This window comes from Ptychodera flava, chromosome 15 (assembly GCF_041260155.1).
Source record: "Ptychodera flava strain L36383 chromosome 15, AS_Pfla_20210202, whole genome shotgun sequence".
Taxonomy (NCBI): domain Eukaryota; kingdom Metazoa; phylum Hemichordata; class Enteropneusta; family Ptychoderidae; genus Ptychodera; species Ptychodera flava.
This window is the reverse complement of record NC_091942.1, coordinates 6,876,627-6,883,362: the sequence shown is the minus strand read 5'-3', so window position 1 is coordinate 6,883,362 and position 6,736 is coordinate 6,876,627. Positions and strand designations below refer to the sequence as shown.

At 38.9% G+C, this 6,736-nt stretch overlaps 1 non-coding gene across 1 annotated transcript; it reads left to right on the top strand.

Annotated features, from left to right (window-relative positions):
• The first annotated feature begins 480 nt into the window (after positions 1-480).
• On the top strand, positions 481-552 carry Trnaw-cca (transfer RNA tryptophan (anticodon CCA)). Its single transcript has one exon. It is a non-coding gene; the product is annotated as a tRNA-Trp (tRNA).
• The last annotated feature ends 6,184 nt before the right edge of the window (positions 553-6,736 follow it).

The following is a 6,736-nucleotide window of genomic DNA, read 5'->3' as shown; positions in this document are numbered from 1 at the left end:
TACCTCTACAAATAATGAGATAGCGACACCTGTCTGTTAATTTTAACACAAAAGTCGTCGCGGTCGATCACTCAACATACTACCTTGTAGACCCGGAACACAATCGAATTGTAGAATTACCAGAACAAATCTACTGTATAGTGGGAATGATAAGAAGCATGCTTAGAATTTCGGAAATTAAAAATGTAACGAAATGCGCTCTCAAACTTTGATTGGTACTGAATAAAGCGAGGACGATAAAACAAAAGGTACCGAAAATAAACACAGAACGTGTACTTCTAAATTAATGACGAAACATGTCTCTTTCACACAAAATTTCCAGGTACAAAGCAAGGCAGTTATTTGGCATATTCGAAGTTCTGTATTTAAAAACTGCCCAGTCATAGCTATTTATAGAGTTAAATCACGTGATTTTCGTGTGACGCGTTAATTTCGAGTTGGACCGATTTGAATTTTATCAGTCCATATGGCTGCAACAATGACTCCGTGGCGCAACGGTAGCGCGTCTGACTCCAGATCAGAAGGTTGCGTGTTCAAATCACGTCGGGGTCAGTAGTTCATATTTTTAAGTAAAAGATAACATTTTTCACGATGTCAACCCGCCACATACAGGGATGCACCATTGAATAGTCTCAAAGGCGGGGTTGTAAGAATGTGCATGAACAGTTTTTTCGCCCCGCAAGATCTGACATTTTTCCGAGTGGAAAAAGCAGCATATATCTTTGTTTCCAGAATTCAAAACATTTACAATGTACTGTCATGTGAATATCTTTCTAAAAAAAACAACAAGATTGAAAAATAATCGAATGAAATATTTATACCATATATTTTTATTACCTTTTCCGACCTAACAGCTCTCATACATTATTTCTGACTTTTAAAACTAAGTCTTTTTTCGACACTAGATGACATCTGACACACTTGACAGATATTACGTACAAGGTCAAGTACCGCTGAAAGTTCATGGGTAATTATTTTCATAAAATGCCAAGATACACATCATGTTCATCGCCTGTTCTATATTCAGAGCGTAGAGAGCCATCGTTCGATGACCTCTGGGTCAACCTTTGGCAGCTTTCGAGTTTGCATCTTTGACATGGATGTGTTCGATGGAGTGTCTAATATTTCTCTCTGACCACACATACTTTCCCCTTGCTGTGCCTCTTTAACATTACCAACGGCGGACTGTAAGTTAGCCGAAACTGTTTAAAGTAGTGTGAGCACTCGATAGGCAAACTTCATCTCAGAGTACACAATCCATTAGATAATATAAGTTGAATGCCTTGTGACGTTATAGATAACTAATCTCGAACACAGCGCAAATAACCTTTGTGTGTTTCAAGGCAAGATTTGAACTAACTTGCCGGTGAAATTTAAACTTGTCCAGAGCGGATACTGGTGATACAGTGGTGTTGTTAGCACATGATGGAAAGTGATGCGAACTTTTTACTCACAGCTTGTAATCTAGTATCTTGCAATGTGTATTGTAAGTGACCCAGAAAACACGAATTACTTCCCACATATACCTGTATCTCTTTCTTTGCAAATGTAACTAAAACCTGAGTGCACGTCCCTACGCGAGTGTTGTATGAGCTTCTGCGACGGGACGGCAAATAGCATATCCGGACATTTACCGTGATAGGAAACCAATGTCAAGTCCTGACATGACCAACATGTGTCACACGTCAGGCAAAGAATTCAAGGTAATTGTCTCATGTGTACGTCACGAAATGTGTGCGCGCCCTCAGGGGAAAGTATCCCACAATTCACGTACTATCCTAGCCCCCTCCCAGATAGAATGTGCACCCATGCGTCTCTGTGCTTGCGTATTATTAACAGGGACTGACAGACAAGATGCCGTACCTGACGTCCGCTGGCGACCATACGTTGTCTTGCCCACTGTAGGTCATCATTTGCCGCATGTAGGCTACTTCACATTTCGATGTAAACAAAATCAAATTTCGCAACAGATGCACCAGCGTATACTATTGGTGGAAAAACGGAAAAAGCTCAGGCAGCCGACTCTATTGTAACGAGGGTCTTCATGTCACACGTTCTGAATCAGATATACTGTTGGGACTATCTTTGTCTTGGCCTTTATCGTAACCTAGTGGCATCCTTGAATCTCTGCACGCGTCGCTCACACTCGTGTCGATACATTAGAGACCCCGGGACCCTACCTCCATGTTCTGTGAATCGCGTAATGGGGTCATTCGACCTAGAATTCTTCATGGCCCAGCAATGTAGAAACAATCTTCGAAAGTTTCGCCGCCATACATAATCCAGACGCAACTGAAATTTTGCCTGTTACAGCGAATGACACGTGTTCAGTTCATAGCATAGTTGAACAGTGAGGTCGAACGGACCACCCTGGATGTACATTTTAAATATTTCTTTGCTGCCTGTAAAAAAATTGCCTGAAATTTTGTGAGTGAATAAAATCTCTGGTGACTGCTTTTAAATGGAGGCTAGATTCACAGTTCTTGTGCATGCAGAGCGGAGGATGAGGAGCACCAAATACCGTAAGGGGTTTTCATGCGCCTTTCCAACTAATCAGAAGATCTTTAAGTTGTTCTACTTAAGGAAAGATCTACTCAATGATGATTCCATCTGTCATAAGAGACATGACATCAGCATGGGGTGTCATTGTGTCCGCTTGCTTCTGAGTTATTTTAGAGGACGGGAATGATTCTCGAGGAAGCCTGTCTCAGTCTGAAAACTATCGACTCATTGTGGCAGCTTCTAAGGTTTCGTCGTACCACTGGAAAAGATGTTTGTCTTGCTTTGATTTGTTTCAAGCCAACAGGGTTGCAACTGATTTATGAAACACTCTATAGTCAATGTTTTGAGAATTCATTCCACTAGGTCAGAATAGTCGAAATATGCTGCACAGTTTAACAAGAGAAACCCAGCGACCAACAGATTTTTACTTACTTATCTTCACGTAGATTGTCATTCTTTCCACATCATTTTCCATGGTGAGTTTAGTATGTACCAAAGTCTCGCTCCTCTGAAATGGGATTTAATCAGATGAAAATCGTCCCTTATCACTTTACCTCAGTCTTACTTTTCCATGTAGCAAAAATTCTATTCCGACGGTTATCCCGACATGCGGACTCGCCCATAGCTTAGAAAAGAAATGCCAAATGAAAACATTCTCTTAAATAAAGACGAATGGAGGAAGTACAACATTCCGTTCACATACTGTTAGTTCCAGACAGTCTGCGTTGTGGGGAAGAAAAACCAGAACAAAATACCCATAAACGTATGGTGGCAAAAACATTGTCCAACTCGTGTGGTGATTTTACAATACTTTGTTGATAAATGTTGTCTGATTTTCATATATCATAAGTTTCATGTACCATCACCGAGTAATGGATGACTGATAGTCTCACTTTCGTTGGCATAGAAGCTGACGCGAGACCGAAAAAGCACAAGTAGCGTGTTTATCTCCACACGGCAATTTAATGTGTGATCGGTTGTCAACGACTTCTTGTATATATTGTACTTGTTCTAGTTAAAGACATCGTAAACAGTTCTCTTCGAGTCGTTTATTCCATAATGATCTATATTTGTAAACCAAACGTAAGCAAAACATCTGCTTATTTTACCGGTGATACAAAACCAGTTGGTACCATCTCTCTTCGTCATCGGCATGTGCACGTCACTGAATTCGGTAGAGTGACAGCTAGGAAGTCGACAGGGTTGGTAAAGAAAACAATATATGTGTGACACGGATTCCTGAACTGAACTGAAATGATGACATCACAGTGACGTTATGTTCACGTGATGGAACCGGTGTCAACGTAACAGCTCTTTTGTAGCGTTTATTTATTTATTTATTCGGTCATCCCACGGAATCAAGTCCCATTTACAGGTTCCTCAACAAAACCAAAAGAAAACTTTAAAGAAACCACTGCCTAAAGGTGAACGAGACAGAAACAAAACAAAGAGCAACAAAACAAAGAAAATATTTACAAAACTAAAATCGATAGAACAGCCAACAAAACATACCATATCTAATGTCAGTCTTAAATGAATCACCAAAATGTTATGATTGTGTTCAAGTTACCAAACAACTTCATGGCATTATACTAAATACTTAACCTTTTTACAGATAATAAATCCCTTGAAAATGAACATTTTATCTAATTTAAGGCAATACGAGCCCCAATTCTATTTGTTCAAGGAAACTTTAAATCAGTCTCTCTAGAGATCAAACATCAAAAGAAGGGGTCACCATGTCAATTTTTATACTGTCTTATAGTTTTTGAAATTCAAAATGGCCGCCATCCCTAGGTAAACTCTGCGGAGAAAAATGAAATTATCATTTGATGTGATCTTCATGTACTTCTCAGGCTTTAAAATTAGCATATACAAGCAGAAAAACCCTGCAAATTATAACCATTAACATTATTAGAAAGTCCGACCCCCATCCCCCACCTATGCGTATTGCAGCTAAAGTGACTTTACGCAAACATTTCCTAACATAACTAGATGTCAAGCGCTTCCATAAGGATGATTATAACGATTATGACGACAAAGATCATGATGATTCTGATATTGTTTTCACCATTTTGTTGTTGTTGTTGTTGTGTTGTTGTTGTTGTTGTTGTTGTTGTTGTTGTGGTGATGATGATGATGATGATGATGATGATGATGATGATGATGATGATGATGATTTAATTAGCGTTGAAACTAACGATGTTACAGTGTTAACATGACATCAAGACGTACGGAACAGTTATTTGGATTAAGTTTCTGTGATTTAAAACAATTAAACAATACAAAGCCTCGTAAAATATTTTTTCTAGGTCTAAACTCTCAAGACTTCCTATCGATACGTGCCAGCTGACCCGCAAGTCACTATAGATTTTAACAGCATGACAGAATGTGCATTGGGTAAAGAGAGATCAACATTCCCTGACGAAATAACTTTGCACTAAGATACAGCGATATGTCCTATCTGCCACGACGAGTGGCAAAGGCTATAAATAAAACACTGAGAAACATCATCCATGGGAATTATCTGCTTGTCCAGCCGAAAGGAATGGTAATAAAACTCCTGACTACTGCAAAAGTTTCGGTAGAATTCATCTGACCGCCTTCAGCCGAGCAGTCATGCTATAACGTATGGTATTCTAATGGAGGCTACTCGATATTTAAATGTCACCTCATAAAATATCAATGCAATGTACTATTATACCCCGGGGTATTTTTTCACACTGAACTCTCGGGAATAAAAGTTTAAGTACGGCAAATATTTCTCCATTATGTCGGATTTTCTGTGCAGATGTATTAATGTCTTTATCATAGGGGAGGGATGAATATGTAATTTTTTGAAGTCGGACCCCGGCAAGCAGTAAAAGATCTAAAATGTTATGCTGCGACCGGAAACTCATTACAGGCAGGGAATTTTCAAATATGACCTGCATTTGTCATGCTACAATAAATACTATGTTTGTGGCTTCCTGCAGTGATAAGATATTATATTGAGGCGATTTACTGGTTCAATTTGTGAAGTGACTCGCAAGTTAAATGATTTATGTACATTTTGGCTCAGGCGATTTACGACAATCTGACTTTGTATGTTTACGCACAACATATTTCTTCTAACTCGTTGAACCCACTCAACTGATTTGCGCAATCTCGATGACGCCGATGGAACCATTTCAGATCGCCAGCTCAGAAGAGCTGAATTATAAAGGGCTACTACCACTTGAAGAAAAATATTTAGGATTGCCGTGATTTTTAGATCTTGTTTGCGCAAGCTGTTTGAAGCGAAAGTTCATGGAAAATGATGAATAGTTTCTGAAGTGTCTTGATTCTGTACAGGGAAAGTGGAGCATAATTTCAAGTTAGAGCTGGTTTTTAATAAAGTAGATGAGGTAGTTCACCCCGTCTTCAACTTTCTGATATCACTCGTTTACTTGGGGGGGGGGAGGGGGAATAAAATTTCTAGATCAAAAAATTCAATGTGGTAAATTCTTAATTTTCTCAACAAACTTCAAAATGACTCAGCACAAGCAGTCACAAGCAGTAAATCAAAGAAGCATTATATTGCAAAGATCAGTGCCTGAGACACATTCTACCCTTAAAGTGTATGTTGGATAATGGAATTATCGGAGCAATAACTCTTGGATAAGAACAATTAAAAATTATACCTTTTCACCAAATCGAGGCGTTTTATAAAGGGCGACATCGTTTTTACCACCTTAAAAATCAGTTTAAACAGGAAGTTTTTGAAGAGAGTGAAAAATCCTGTTATCTTTATTGAAATATATTTCCGTTGAAATGATTTGGAGCCCGTATGACCCGAGTCACCCATGGGTCTCCGTTTCGTGGCATGCTACTTAAAGAGCTAGTGACTGTAACTTTTGATTATTTTTAAACCTTTTTTGTTTTAATGTTAACAACATTATCTTGTTCTACTCCCCAAACCATATTGAGATACACAATACGGTATGTCAACTAAGCCTGTACATGTACAGGCGTTGATATGACAAGCTCTAAACTGTGTAACTCGGCATGCTTTGGGGAGTAGAACAAGAAACTGTAGCTGACATTAAAAACAAAGATAATGAAACAAAATCACCAAAACTTTCAGCTGCTAGCCCTTGAATGCACATTGACACATTTTACTCCCTGTGTTAGAGACCGTTGCAGTTAATACCCTTCTCCAAGCTCCGATAATAAAACGAAGCAGCATTATCATAACTTGGCATACGTCTGTACA